General features: G+C 40.9%; 2 protein-coding genes across 2 annotated transcripts in view; one reads left to right on the forward strand and one right to left on the reverse strand.

The window, feature by feature from the left end:
- LOC117282406 (E3 ubiquitin-protein ligase SIAH1B-like) overlaps positions 1 to 12,153 on the reverse strand; it is a 20,840-nt gene extending 8,687 nt beyond the window's left edge. Inside the window, exon 1 of the mRNA XM_033751853.1 lies at positions 12,079 to 12,153. The gene's annotated coding sequence lies outside the window, so the exon portion shown is untranslated. The remainder of the gene's footprint in view (positions 1 to 12,078) is intronic.
- Positions 1 to 16,746, forward strand: part of LOC111865514 — a 163,233-nt gene that overhangs the window by 15,984 nt on the left and 130,503 nt on the right. The window lies entirely within an intron of this gene.

Here is a 16,746-nt window from a genome sequence, read left to right on the forward strand (position 1 = left end):
GAGTCTCTAGCTTCAATAGTTATCGAGATTTAGGAGGATAACGCAAATCACCATTTCAGCCCGAAACGCGTTCTTTGCATGATAAAAACTGCGTTACAGGGAGAACCGAGCGGATTACAATTTTTAAAAAATATTTTTCAAATATGAAGATATGTAGAGGTAAGTGTACAAAATATATAGTTTTTTAAACGGTCGTGCGACCTATCTGGATGACTTCTCACGGAATGACCCTGTTAGTTCATGAAATGAGGACTTGCGTTCCTCAAGGAGCCTGAGAGTGAGGCAAACTGGAGCCTCGGGTCCTGGCACGGTCACCTTTTTTTGATAAGGTCAAAGGGGAAAGGTCAGACTAAAGAGGGCCGCCCGACGGTTTCGAGCCTAAGGTGGCATTAGGTGATGTAGGTCAGCAACCCGCACATCATGAATCTAAATGTTAATCCTTTACCATCGCTTTACTACCTGTACCACCTAGTTTGAGTTTGAAAATAAATGTGGGTTATTACCTAAATAGAATTAGGCGGGATCATGGAATCATTTTTCCACGAGGTAGGAAATAAATTTCAAAATAATATTTATATGGACTTCAAGCATCAAAGCGTTGAAAGGAAAACCCGTAAAAAACAATGGATTTTGTGTTGTCTGTAGTTAATTTTAAATGTTGATATGTTTATGAGAGGAGATACTTTAGCCTTACGAGAAAACATTATCTTATACAGACGCAGCTCTTTCAGTAAGCAACTTGATCGGAAATATTCAGACATCCTGCATTCTTTGTTCTCTCACTGAGAATTGTCACATTTTCTCGGCAGATGAAGTAAACAAGGAATTGAAAGTAAATAACTCATTCGTTCTGTGGAGGAAGGGTCTATTCTCTTCTATTATATTACGGCTCTACTGCCCTTTATTAGGCCTTGACTGCTTCTTCAGTTCTTTAATCGTATACACAGTCGATAGAAGTCCTTGGACAGGGGATCAGCCTGTCGCAAGGCCGCTACCAACACGCAGAACAACACAAACAGAACAAATGTTCACACAGACATCTGTACCGTGAGTTATTTCGAACTCACCAACTCAGCGTTCGAGCGAGCCATTCAGATCGGCTGAGGAAGGCGTGTGTCTACAGAAGGACAGTCGCTAAACAAATCAAAGTAATCCTCACTGTTAGTAATGCACTTAATGTACAGTCAAACTACTGAAAATTACTAAATCCAGCCAATAAACTTTTCCTTGAAAACGAACGGTCTCTCAGTAAGCGAATTCCCCAGCCTTCATGAATCCGAGTTTATAAGAGCGCTCCACGGTTCCCTATTGGTCGCTACTCTCACTGTGTAACCTTAGAACTGATTTGATACTGACACCTACGTACAGGTTCTCACAGTCGTCTCTTTCATTCAGAATTCGAAGTTCCAAAATCCTTTATGGACATATCATCGCTTCCGTGAGTTCTACATGACCCACCCATCCCATCCTCTAGTTTATAAACCTGACTATATTTGCTACAGACTATCTCTCTCTCTGTCTATCTGTCTATCTATCTATCTATCTATCTGTCTGTATATATATATATATACATATATATGGCTCTACAGTCCTGTGTTGAACCTTGGGCGATTTTTCAGTTTCTTGATCTCTTACACAATCGGTGTGATTCCTTGGACGGGGGATCAGCCCGTCGCAAGGCCTCTCCTGCACACAGATAGAACAAACAGAACAAACGCTCACAGACATTCATAACTCAAGTTGAATTCGAAACCATGATCCCAGTGTTTGAGCGGGCAGAGACAGCTCATGCTCTAGACCAACGGTCTCCAAACTAAGGCCCGCGATGTGATTTTATCCGGCCCGCGAAAGAATTGTGCAGAAATGCGCCAATTTAACTAATTTTCCAATGAATACTGGTAAATGTGATTCCGAGCTTATTGACCTGACATATTATACTGCAGTTCGATGGCTTAGCTGTGGAAAGGTTCTTTCGCGCTTCTTTCAGCTCAGGATTGAAACTGATATATTTCTTACTGAGAAAAACCATCACGAACCACTTTTATCAGATACCAAGTGGCTTTGGAAATTAGCGGATTTGCTGATCTGGTAAACCATATGAACCATTTGAATTTAAATTTGCAGGGTGAAAATAACTTAGTCTGTGATTTATTTGCACTTATCAAGGCATTCAGAGCAAAGTTGATACTTCTGGAAAGCCAAGTGAAAAACTGTAACTTTGTTCATATGCTATACTGTGCAGAGTTGCATAAAAAGGGTGAAGCAGAATTTCCTTCCTCGTTTGCAAANAAATTTGTCTCCATTTTTGGGACGGCATATCTGTGTGAACAAACTTTTTTCCCAGATGAAGTACATCAAGTCGAGATACAGGGCAAATTTATCCGATAAACTTTTAAAGTCGCTACATGTGATTAGCGTTTCAAAATTTGAACCTCAATTTAATCAGATTTTAAGAATGCAAAAAGAGTTCCATCATTCTCATTAATTGTTTTATTACAATTTGTGATGAAAATATGAGCATTTGCTGCTACTGTCTGTTGTCATTAATATACGATAATTTATTCTCACGTACTTTGTATTTAGTTTATGAAATTCTATGCTTTCAATAAAATAGTACCTAGAGTTATTAATTTCTCATTTTATCCGGCCCGTTGAAAGTGCTACATTACCTAATGTGGCCCGCGGTTCGAAAAGTTTGGAGACTTCTGCTCTAGACAGCGAGGCCAGTATGATCAGCGTTTGCTGGTAACTACGTGATGTAAATCTGTTCATTATCTTCAATAAACATAATTTAATGTGGTTGACTTTTGTTTAATAGAACCAAGATTTCTCTTCGAGCCTTAGTGGGCCCTTTCATAGCTTATATACAAAATATGTGTATATATGGGTATATAAAATACTTACGTGCTTACTTATGGAGCTGATCCCTTCTTGAGGAGAAGCCAAATCTGCAGCTACTCAAGAAGTTCCAAGCATTTTATGGAACCCGAAAGTTCATTACCGTGTTCACAAGAGCCGTCCACTGGTCCCTATTCTACGCCAGATCAATCCAATCCGTACCTTCCCATTCTATCTCTCCAAGATTCATTTTAATATTGTACACTTCCCCTGCGCTTTTGTCTTCCTAGTGGTCTCTTTCCTTCTGGCTTTTCCACGAATATCCTATATGCATTCCTCTTCTCACCCTTTGTGCTACACTTCCCTTTAATCATATGTGTAAATTTATGTTTTAATGTTTTTTTCTACTATGTATTTGGATACGTGCGATGAAAGAAACATTATCTTGGACTAAGAACTTCTGATAGTTGTATTGTTGTTCCAGAAAACCAAATGACATTATCGAAGTAATATTTAGTCAATCTTGAGCGTTGTTTCTAGGATTCTCATTAATATTATTGCTTTCTGGCCACCCTCCTCCTCGTAGTCTCCATCATCTTTGACCCTTCGCCCTTCACTCTTATTCCCTTCACTGCCTTTGTTATTGCCGCTACAACTGCCCACTTACGTTTGGCAGGTAAACCTCGAAGGAAAGAGAGCCCTTGAAAGATGGGAGGATCCGAAACAAATTAATTTTGAATGTTAGGACTGAACTCATCCGGCATAGAATAGGAACCAATGAACACATGAATGAACTTTGGGTTCTAAGGGAAAAATTAATCTTTATTAACATTGTAAACGAATGTTAGGTTTGCAACAACGACCCTCCTCCGTAGAATTAGTAATATTTAGAACTGAAAAGACACTCCGTGATCTGTAGTCCGCAAGCAAACTATACCGACCTAGCGACCCCCGCTTGTCGTCGAGTTAGTGCAAACTTTTGTGGATAGAGGGTGTCACGTCAGCGCAAAAGATCCACATGGCTGTTAATCTCGGTTTTTGTAAACCGGAGCCGCTATTTCCTTGAAATAGCTCCTCAGTTATCTTCACGAGGCTGAGTGAAGCCCGTTCCAGACGCACTACATCTCAGAAAATCTTATGGGGCTGGGAATCGAACCCGGGACCTCTGCAAGTGTAGGCAGGAACTCTGACCACTAGACCATAAAGGCAGTCAATATTTAGAATTTGTCCGTTAAATTGGAGGAAATATTAAAATAATCTGCAGTATTGCTTCATTAAAAAGGAATTCATGTCCATAACTGAAAGGCATTAGCTCATTATCTTGCTGTCTTTAATGAAATGTGTCAGTGGTACGAACCAGGAGCATATGAATTTGTATCAGTTGGGCTCCTGGTATTTATAATTGTTGTTGTATATAGCCAGATTCTTGTTCTTCTTCTCCTTCTGTACTGGCTTTCTAACCCTGCGTCTGTCTTGGCCTCTTCCATAGTTTTGGTGTTGTCGTTAGCCCCACGCCCAACCCTCAACCTGGAGAATCAGAGGCTACACTTCTGGCTGTATATAGCTCTCCGCGTCGCTAGGGCGCGCAGATCTCCTCTCCAAGGCAAGGCAGTCGTTCTCGAGATGAATTTAACAACATTTCGTTAGTACAGCTGATCACACTTGCCGCGCAGTCTAAGGAATGTAGACTTTGGCCACTGAGATACTGGGTTCGACTTCCAGTCGGGACTTGGGTTTATGCCAATGCGTTTTCTGTGTTTCTGTTCTGCGTAGGTGAGAGTTCTTGCATTGGAGCAGGCTCTTGTACAAGCAGTCCTACCAACCGTCTAATAGGTTTTTTTATTTNGGGGGGGGGGGGTTGGAGTCCAGTTGGGTCCGCCAACTGGCCACTAATTGGCCTATTGTACCAGCCTCGGGTGATTATGATGAGAATGAAGATTGGCAGAGGAAACCGAAGTACTCGGAGAAAACCTACCTCAGCGCCAACTTGTCCACCACAAGTACCACTTGACCAGACTCTTTTTAGAACCCGGGCCGCCGCGGTGGGAAGCCAGCGACTTCCCTATTAGTCAGGTTACCCCAGATACTCGTGACAGTACATTGTACTGAGACTCACTACGCATCAGGGTGTCTGAGTAAACGTGTCTCTGTACCACGAGCAACATTGGTTAATGGAGTATGTAGCCCTCCATGTTTCAAAAGGAATACTGTATTGTCTACTTGTGAAGCATATTTATTGTACCAAATCGCTCATACCATGTGAAGTGATCCAGATAGGTCGCTCGACCGTTTAGAAAACTATATTTTGTTCACTTATTTCGACATGTTTTCATACTTCAGATTTAATGCGCTCGGTTTTCCCGGTACGACCGTTTATATAATGAGAAAAAACGCGTTTTCGCCTCAAATGGAGGTTTACGATATCTTCTAAATCTCGATAACTGTTGAGGCTAGGGACTCCAATAGAAAACTAATTTGTTCCTCATGACATGGTCCACAATTCATATTACAAAGTTTTACTCAACTCACTTCGTCTAGGTCTAATTGAACTTGAAACTTACCTATCGATTTTGGGGAAAAAGCTATATTTGACCTTCAAAAACCAACGAGAAAGGGAAAGTATCAGGTCTGTGCTTTCTGCCCCTTGTGTTAGCCTACATGGGGAATATAATCACGTAGCTTTGAACCCCGTATCTCTTTTCCAGAATTGTCCATTAGCTTCCAAACTTTGCTCTGGGCACAAAATCTGCCAATTTAACACCTCATATTTCCGGTGGGGAAGCTCCGAAGGTTTTGACGTTCATAACAAATAATGCTCTATTCTGTAGGCATTTGGAGTAAACAATTACAGCTTTTATATTCTACTAATAGCAGAGTTTTTGGCACTTAAAATTTTACCAAAAAATCAATACTTAAGGATTGGCTTACCTGCAACGAATGTTATTAGATGTAAGTGTGTTGGAAGCTCGAATATTTGTTAGAACCAATGAAGACGAGGACCGCCTCTGTGGTCTAGTGGTCAAAGTAAATAAATAAATCTTGCAAATTTCAAAAGTTTTATATTCAGTCTAAAGAAGTCATATTCACTTTTACAGATTTTGCTACAATCACAAGTAAACCACTGTTTTTAATGGCGCCTTTCATAACTTACGAAGAGCTGCCACAAATAAATCAATTTAGCAACTGTAATTACATCTGGAAAAAGAAACTCAACAATGTCATTTAGTGCTTTAATAGTGCTGAACTTTAACTGTAGAACAAAATGTTATTTTCCTCTAAAGATTTAAACACAGTAAATTTACATGCAGTTTTTTCAATATTTCAACTCTCTGTAAACACTTATATGTATACCGATAGAAAATTAATGTCTGTATTCTTGTTTCACTTTATATTTACAATTGGTCAAATACAGTCACTGCAAAAATATGCTACCTCAAACACCAGCTGATCACGTTTCCTCCTCTGTGCAATGTTTTAACTGTTTCCTTGATATGAGAATCCGTGAGGGTATTTTCCAGAACTATATACACTAATATCAAAAAATAAAACTCATGTTGCGTAGTGTTACCGATACTATTAAAACTCTGGCAGAGAGCATCAACTCCAAAGAATGCCAGTCTCAGACCATAGAAATTGACACATCGAAGCTCAGCTTGCCATTATCTGCAAAGTGTTGGGCACTGCTGACTTTCGGTACTAGACAGTCAAGAGTTCATGATTGCTGAGAAGTCTCCTTCATGGATGGATCTTGTTGTAGCTTCCCATGTCAAACATCTTTTTGACCATTCAGTTTTAACCTATATATAAAGTCTNTACACTAATATCAAAAAATAAAACTCAGTTGTATTGTAACAAAAGACTCTTCATGTCCATGAACCGCGTTTAGTTTATAAAATACAGCAATAAAATCGTGGCCAAAACGGGACAGCATATGGAACGAGGAAACTGGTCCTGGCTAATTGATGTCTCCTATTGATAAATTAATATCCTTATCTTCATTATTTGGGATTAGTTTATGAGACTCCTCAAGGTGAAGCGCCACTTCCTCAAGAGAACCTTGCCATTTGCAACCGTCCTCTGGGAACGGACAGGGGCATGGCCGGAATTCACATGTTTCTTCATGTTCCCTCCCCTCAGTGTGTAGAAGGGATACTGCACAGCCAGATGTTGAATATTTGCATGGGAGCATAAGGGTGCTTGCAGTTATCTCTATCACCAAGTTCACTCTGTTTCCCAAACGTGCCCTGCACATTGGACAACGAGTCAACTTGGGACGACAATTGGTGCAAATCTGATGCTCGTTATCACGCTGTAGTATAGGAGTCTGGATAAAATTGCAGCACACTGGGCACTGGAATATCCTTGTAAAATCTGCCGGAACCGTGGTCATTTCCATCCCTCCACTTGCGAACAGAGAAATAGAAATAAATATCGTCAGATTATTCTGGAGGCGCATGAAAAGCTGGAAGCTAGAGATAAACTCAACTATAGGAACGTCTCATGTCTGTGATGGATTGTAGGACCAGTCGACTGGAGAGGAATCACTCCGCCTACCTCTACTAGTGAGCATTCCTGGCTGAAGTGCGATATTTTGTTAACTGTAATTACCAGTTCTCGAAATTGGATTGTATCTACGAAAATCTCAGAAAAGTTTATTACCCATGATTCCAAGAAAATATGCCTATTATTTTACCACGTCTGTTTCTTCCGGTCATTCTGTTTCTGTCACATTGTGCACAGGCTCCTCCTTGGGAAGCTGACAAGAAACGTTCCCACATTTATGGAAGCCGAGAATTCATGACTAACCAACACCAGGGGCTAGTTTCACATATGAAGTTCCTTATGAATTTCTTTCACCCAAATATGCTGTATGGGCGATCCTCTTAAATCTCCTTCGTTAAATCGCAACAATAATTCCAGGCTAACCAAACAATTCATAAATATTATCTTTGTTATACAATATGCTATGGCATGGAAATGAATGTGGAGAAAACAAAAATAATGAAAATTTCGAGACAAACAACCCCAGTCACAATAAAGATAGACCAGAAACAACTGGAGAATGTGAAATGTTTTAAATACTTGGGTAGCTTGTTAACAGATGATGGAAGGTGTACTTGTGAAAATTAAATCGAGGATTGCCATGGCAAAAGATGCATTTAGCAAGAAGACGAATCGTTTTCCACCCAACTGGACTTAAATTTAAGAAAGAAACTATTGAAATGCTACATTTGGAGCATTGCTTTGTATGGGGCTGAAACTTGGACACTTAGGGCAGTAGATCAGAAACACCTGGAAAGCTTCGAAATGTGGTGTTGGAGAAGATCAGTTGGACCGATTGTGTGAGAAATGAAGAAGTGTTAATTAGAGTCAGTGAGCAGAGGAATATCCTACACGAAATAAGAAAACAGAAGGCTAATTGGATTGGTCATATCTTACGCAGTAACTATCTTCTAAAAGAAGTTATTAAAGGAAAGATAGAGGGGCGGATAGAAGTGACGAGAAGACGAGGAAGAAGACGTAAGAAGATGCTGGATGACCTTGGGAACAGAAGAGGATATTCTCATTTGAAGGAGAAAGCTCTAGATCGCATTAACTGTTTTGGAAGAGACTGTGGACCTGTCGTCTAACAGATTACTAATGATGATGATATAATATTTGACATACCTATACCGATTACGTCAAGACACTTATATGTATATAATATAAACCACTGAGATGGCTTCAGATGTCGGACGGCATGGTGGAACGCTACATTAAGACCATCGAGGAGCACTCGCGGAAGGTCGTCACATCCCTCCAGATGGACTGGGATGAGGGTTTACCCCTCTTTCTCCTAGCTTACAGGGCATCCACTCACGACACTACGGGTTTGACCCATGCTATCTTAGTGTTCGGACGAGAACTCCGACTGCCCTGCGACCTGCTTTTTGGGGTATCTCCAGACAAGGAATTGCGCCCAACCGATTATGCAGCAGAGGTAGTGGATGACCTACACGACATCCACAACACCTGAAGCTCGGCAGTGACCGGATGAATAGTAGGTACGATAAAACGGCCAACTCCGCAGGTTACCAGGCCTTTGATACTACATGGCACTCGGGCTTGCTATATAAGTTGTCAAAATTAGAATTTTCGGCCAGCTTAATCAAGCTCATTGGATCATTTCTTTCACAACGAAAATTCCGTGTTTCGGTCGAAGGCGAAATATCTAGGCCAGAGAAATGCATGAAGGGGTGCCGCACGGTTCGGTTTTGTCCCCTAATCTTCTCAGTATGTCGGTACATAAATGATGCCACGCAAACACATGGCGTTCAACTAGCCCTTTTGCAGATGTCACCTGTCTGTGTGCTACAGATCGCAAGGAGTGTTTTGTTAGAAAACTCCAGCGCTGTCAGCTCAATGGAGACCGGGTGCGAGCGCTGCAATACCAAAATCAATGAAGATAAGATTCACGGGATCTACTTCTCTCGCAGTCGTCGTCCGCCTGTGTCGCATTTACATTGAATGGAAGATATATTCCATATGTAAATTGTGTAATATATCTCGGATTAATCTTTGAGAGGAGAGTTACATGGAGATTACACATAGAAATGATGGAAGCCAAGGCCTTCAGAACATTTATAAGATTGTATTCGCTATTATGAAGTGAGCGATTAAGTGCTAACATTAATCTGAACCTCCACAAAGCTCTCATTAGATTCGTAATGACTTATGCTAGTCCCGCCTGGGAGTTTGCAGCAGACACTCATCTAGTGAAATTGCCACCCCTGCAAAACAAGGTTCTCCGCAACATTGGCAATTTTCCAATGCGCACACCGGTCCGCGATCTGCACATGGCTTTCAAAATTCCGTACATACGTGATTATATTGTCACATGTTAGGTATATGTCACGCGACAAATAACTTTACACTGTACTGAATGTAGCGAATTTACTGCAATTCTCTCTCACAATGCCACAGTTCACAGTTTCACATTCCGTACACATATATGATTATATAACAAAATTATGCAGGCAACAAGCGGAAGTCATAGAAAATCGTGATAACGAAAATGTTCGCAACAATGGACAAGGCGAAGCCCGACACAGAAAGTATAAGTGGCTTAAACTTGGCGGCGGTCAAGCATACGGCCGTTCAAGTGACTAGACTGCCGTGGTAGCGAATACTACTAGAAATAGGGCATAATCTGCTGTACTAAGCCTAGACTGACGGAGACCTTATATATTGTAACGTGTTTTGCCACAGAAGACGCCGTTCGGATTGTTCGTTGGTTTATTTAACAACCTACGAGTATTGGATACAATTAATTATAACACTGTTACGGGTTTCCACAATTTACAAACCCTACACAATTCTCTTCACTCTGCCCTCAATAGTCTACACGTATTCACAGTACGGGAGCTATACCAGTGTCACTGTGTTACACACTCCCAATTACTTCTCTTGTGAGCCAAGCATTGCTTCTCACGCTATCACTTCTACTCACAAGTACCAGTATTCTTCTTTCCGCTACAACTGAACTCGGCGACTGTTCCAATTCAGCTGCTCCGGCGACGGCTACATTTCAACTCAATTCAACTCAACTCCTAACTCCTGAATAGTGTTCGCTGCTCCTTATTTAGCCTCGGTACGGACAAGACAGAAAACAGTAACGTAATAGGTACCGATGTTGCCTGACGCCGTGTTTGCCGATAGCCTAGCAACGCAGTCGGGAGTTGTTTACTGCTGCATAGCAACCGCGGCATCCCTTGGTCACGTCACCACGGTAGGGGGCGGGGTGTTGACTAGCGTATTACCGTAGCAACGGCAACGCTCCGAACGTGTTACGTCACCGATGGCGTTGTAGGGGGTATCCTGCATAGCCCAAATACGTCACAATATATTGTACATAGAAATAGAAAGTAAGATTAAATTTGTAAATATATGTAAATCCTGACAGTGGACTTAACTAATACGGACTATGATTGACAAATGACAGACCCGACCTCTCGTCAGAGAGGGCGCCCAAAATGGACAGGACAGTAACTTTCATATAAGAAGAAATATCTTGTCACAGACAGACTGACCAACCGTCAGTCGAAATGTGACATTGACGTTGACTAAGCAGTTAGTTGAAAGATAGCAGCAGTCGCGGGATAAAGACCCGAACGCGTGGCTAGAAGATTTTCTGTGATAATCTATGATAGTGCGCGATAAGTGAGAAATCAGCCAGTGAAGGTTTATTGTCTGCTGTAGTACTGTTATATTGGGATTGTGTAATTCACAGAGACTTGTATAGCTCCCGCGTTATAAATACGTGAAGACTACTGCAGATACACTGTGTAGGGTTTGTAAATTGTGTGAACCCGCAACAGTGTTAAAATTATTTGTAGCTACGAAAATTCTAGATTGTTAAATAAACCAATTAACAATCCGAACATTGTCTTCAGTAGCAAAACACGTTACAATATATACAAAAAAATCATGAAGATCGATACAGGCGTTAGAGAAATATTAAGGGGCTCCTCTCAGAACTCTGAGAAGCTGAAATATTGGTATTAATGATGGGTCGATTTATGATGTACGTAGTTGAGATAGCTTCACAAGACATGATAAACTTACGAAGTTTCTTGAAGATTCGTATAGATCTTCAAGAAATATTAACTTTTGGACTCAGAAAGTTCAGAGGCTGTAATGTTGGTATTACTTGTGTGAAGGATTCCTGAATTGCACCGTTGAAACCGACTCAGGTGGCAGGATGTATGTACCAAGTTTCATTAAGATTGATTAGGCCATTAAAATGTTAATATGGGGGATGCACATACACGTACATACGCACATCTAACAATTTCAAAAATCCCGAAAACAAGAATCGGAAATCGCACTGTAACCTACGTAAAACTGTTAAGCAATATAATATATCTAGACCGACACAATGTTATGAAAGCAATGCGTGAGCCGCGATCAAGTATAAAAAAGAACAGACGGAGCAGATTTGTGCTGCTGTAATGCTCGAAACCTGCATGCTGGAGATGTTGGGTTCGAATCTCGACCTGGATATTAGCTGTCCGGACTGAGATATTTCATACTTGTTCTTAGTCCCTATAAGCAAATGCCACGATGGTACCTCGATCAGAGGAAAGACTGCTTCCTTCCTAATCCTTTCCAATTAACTGTTCGTTAGACATTCCATCACTTGACCCTATAGCCTACAGTCTGAAATCCTGATGGCGTCTTAAGTATATGTTATGTTCTCACCTCAGTGTACGCTGTAATGGCTTCTGGAAATTGCGAGTCTGCTTGTTCCTTCAGATCCTCACTGCTTGCTCTCTGTCAACACACTGCTACACCGTAGTTAGTATAGTTCTCGTATAAACCCTCAGCCGGACAACGGGAAACGCCTCGCTTCCTTGTTGCCTAGTCGCCGTGTTTGCCTGTTACGTACTGGTTACCGCTGTTTATTACGGTCGTCTCTAGCAACCACTGTTTACTCGCTTTGCTTAGCAACCGCTGTTTACTCGCTTTGCATAGCGACCAGTTGCTTGGATTCGGCTAACTTCGGCTCCGCTCGGCACGTCACCGCTGGCATGGGGGGGGGTTGACCTTGGTGCAATACATCACAATATATATGTGAATCCCCTAACACTAGTTGCTAGAGAGTGTATAGTAATGCAACACACAGCTCCTTCTGGTCTTCTTCAGTTTTTTTAAGAAATACAACTAATCGCTTACTTTAAGAAGAAAAATAGACAGAATACAGGAACACAGGGACCCCTTAAATGTCTTATCCATGTGCTGCAACACGAAACAGGAGACGTAGGAAGGCCTGGGTGTGAATGTGCAGACAGTTTAGTTCTTGTGTCTCAGATTTAGCTCCAAGCACATAATTAGTGAGGGGGAAGGAAGAGGATTATATGATGTTTGGGGTATTACAGGCCCGTTTATAATGGTTGGGGAAGCGGAAATAGTCATAAGAATATAAAGAACTGATCACACCTAGAATAATCGTGTGTTCCCAAGGAAGAGACAAATAGGGGGCGAACGCCCTGTATGCCTCTGTTGCACTCAACACTGAAAAAGATAGAGAGAGAGAGAGCGAGAGAGAAACATTTCCATTGTCATTACAAGGTATAACTTTTATATATTAATGACATTATAATAATGTTTTCCTAAATGCTGATCATGTTCTTCTGAAGATGGTCATCCCTCCCGAAACATGTCGTGGAAAATGAAACATTGAAATAAAACTTTTATAAATCAATCGCACTGGACGGTGCTTCGAGTCATTTTATACTGTAAAATTATTTGTACTTCCATCCGACTGACTTACACATTCAAATTAAAATTGCCGGAATAGCTCAGTCGGTATAGTGACTACAAGCAATACAATTTTTCTTGAATAACAAACAGTCTCTCATAAGCGAATTCCACAGCCTTAATGAATCCGAGTTTATAAGAGCGCTCCACGGTTCCCTATTGGTCGCTACTCTCACTGTGTAACCTTAGAACTGATTTGATACTGACACCTACGTACAGGTTCTCACAGTCGTCTCTTTCATTCAGAATTCGAAGTTCCAAAATCCTTTATGGACATATCATCGCTTCCGTGAGTTCTACATGACCCACCCATCCCATCCTCTAGTTTATAAACCTGACCATATTTGCTAAAGACTATCTCTCCCTCTATCTATCTATCTATCTATCTATCTATCTATCTGTCTGTCTGTCTGTCTGTCTGTCTGTCTGTCTGTCTATCTATCTATGGTCCTACGTCCTACGTCGAACCTTCGCGGCTTTTTTCATTTTCTTGATCTTTTACACAGTCGGTTGGATTCCTTGGACGGGAGATCAGCCCGTCGCATGGCCTCTCCTGCACACAAATAGTACAAACACATAATAAACGTACACAGACATTCATACCTCCAGTGGGATTCGAAACCACGATCCTAGTGTTTGAGCGGGCAGAGACAGTTCATGCTCTAGACCAGTGCTTCTCAACCGCCGGGCCTCTGCCCAGTAGTGGGCCCTGGCATCAATTATACTGGGCCGCGGGAGGCTCTTCTGGAATTTATCATTTTCATTTTCTAAGCCTCTTTCATGAATAAGTATTTTATAGTGGAAATATTCTGAGGAGAATAATATTTGTGTCGAGAAGCTCAGACACAGAACACCTAAATCTGTGTAGCAAATGTCAGTGACCAAGCCGCATATTTTTAAACATGGAAGTATTCATGAATAATCGGGAATTTTCAGACATCCAAATCTTTCAACATTCGGGAAAGGCAACCGATGTTTATGACCAGTCATAAAAATTGCCTGCAAGCCGATTACAACAATGGGCGGCATATCCTCTGTGTTGCAAATGTCAGTGACCAATTAGCAAGGAAGTATAACGAAAATGTTTCCACTGAAATTGAAGATCAAGGCAGTCTGTATCCGGTTCTCAAATCTAGTAATACTGAATACTGTTTCTTCGCAAGTTCGCATTGCAGTGTGTGCTTGTTTCGAAACCTGAGTGAAGATGTTGTCGTTTGAAAAATGTTATCCCTCACATGAGGATCCCCGAAGGCAAAATATGTTAACCCTTTTGTTGAACACAAAGAGACAGCCCTTTCCCAAGAAGAAACCCTTCAACTTACTGAATTGTCATCGGACAAAGGACTGGAAGTACTTTTAATACTACGAATAATTCGAAATCCTGGATAAGAATGAAAAATGAATATCCAAATTTACATTAAATAGAAGTGAGGTTTCTTCTTTGTTTTTCCGCCACATATCTTTGTGAAACTGCATTTTCTGCCATGACTGTGCTTAAAACGAAACAGAGGAACTGACTACAACTTTCTGAGTGTCTCCGTTTGGCTCTCACTTCAATTCATCCCAGAATTAATAAGCTAACGGACGGAAAACAGAAACAGAAGTCTCACTAGCCTAACTGAAACCTTCCAAACTCAGTTGTGATAAAAGAAACTAAGTTTAACTTTCCAATAACTTATAATTGTTGTGTTAAAGTTCTGCGTCATTAAAATTAAAATGTTAATTAGTGTTGGAAGTAGTGTTTAGAATTGAGAGATTCATACATTTTTATTTATCAAATTACATACTTTACATATACGTGTTTAATTATTTGGCGTGTGTACGTGATAAGTCTTTCGCCGGCAAGTTGACATCCTTGTGCTTCTTCCCCTACTCAGCTGACTTCTACGGTGAGTTACAATGCATAAATATTTTTTTCACTGCCGTTTTTTCAAACCAACATCATTAAAATCAATTTAATAATACAATAATCAATCTTACGCTGAATAACATAAGTTTTTGGTGATCGGCATGGGATATGTCAGTGAAAATTAGCACAAATTAATTTAATGATGTTGATCTGAGGAAACTACAAAATGCTACAGGATATCATTAGTCCTGTGATTGATAACTAATTTAAATGTAATTTTATGTTTGTCAACATGCCACACCGTGTACATAACTGTACTAATACTCTTTATGATTTATAATTAATTACTATTATTACGTTAGTTTAATGCATGAACTTTAACAAAACTGGAAAGGTATTTACGAGTAAATTTGTTAGGACTGGGCCCTCGTCTAATAAAAAAAGAACTTACTGGGCCGCGGTCTCATAAAGGTTGAGGAGCACTGCTCTAGACAGCGAGGCCAGTATAATCAGCGTTTGCTGAAAACTACGGATAATAAAACTCTTCAATATCTTCAATACAGAAATATTAAAGTAATCTGCAGTATGGCTTCATTAAAAAGGAATTCATGTCCATAACTGAAAGGCATTAGCTCATTATCTTGCTGTCTTTAATGAAATGTGTCACTGGTACGAACCAGGAGCGCTCCTGGTATTTATAATTTTCGTTGTATATAGCCACATTCTTGTTCTTCTTCTCCTTCTGTACTGGCTTTCTAACCCTGCGTCTGTCTTGGCCTCTTCCATAGTTTTGGTGTTGTCGTTAGCCCCACGCCCAACCCTCAACCTGGAGAATCAGAGGCTACACTTCTGGCTGTACATAGCTCTCCGCGTCGCTAGGGCGCGCAGATCTCCTCTCCAAGGCAAGGCAGTCGTTCTCGAGATGAATTTAACAACATTTCGATAGTACAGCTGATCACACTTGCCGCGCAGTCTAAGGAATGTAGACTTTGGCCACTGATATACTGGGTTCGACTTCCAGTCCGGACATGGGTTTATGCCTATTCGTTTTCTGTGTTTCTGTTCTGCGTAGGTGAGAGTTCTTGCATTGGAGCAGTCTCTTGTACATGCAGTCCTACCAACTCTCTAATGGTTTTTTTTTAGTTCACGTAGTGGGAGGTGTAGTCGAACTGGGTCCACTCAGCACGGCTGCCACTGATTGGCCTATTGTACCTGCCCCGGATGATTATCATGAGAATGAAGATTGACAGGGTAAACCGAAGTACTCGGAATAAACCTACCCCAGCGCCACTTTGTCCACCACAAATCCCACTTGACCACACTTAGTTTAGAACCCGGGCCGCCGCGGTGGGATAGCAGCGATTAACCGCTTGAGCTATGGCCCGACCTTCTAACAGTTCATTATTTCAGAACTTATGTCTCAACTGAACAAGTCCAGGAACTAATGTGTAAAACCTGAAGAAGACAGTAGTAATGATGCTGTAATAGTAAGGCTTTAACCCATACGTGTATTTATCAAAACATCTAATTAGAATCTCGCCCAGTTGTTACAACATGCCCTCTTATACTACAAACTCTTTTGCTCTACGTTCTTTATTATTGAAAGTTATCGACGTTTCGGACTTACTCATCTCCTTCATAGTTATCTACAGTAGAGATAAAATTGTCTGAAGCGTCATGTAGTTATTCCTTAAACCTATCTGGAACTGTTCATTGGGTTTCTTTCAACATAGGTTGAGTTTCACATGTGTTTGCTTGAT

This window comes from Cryptotermes secundus, unplaced genomic scaffold, assembly GCF_002891405.2.
Source record: "Cryptotermes secundus unplaced genomic scaffold, Csec_1.0 scaffold555, whole genome shotgun sequence".
Classification (NCBI taxonomy): domain Eukaryota; kingdom Metazoa; phylum Arthropoda; class Insecta; order Blattodea; family Kalotermitidae; genus Cryptotermes; species Cryptotermes secundus.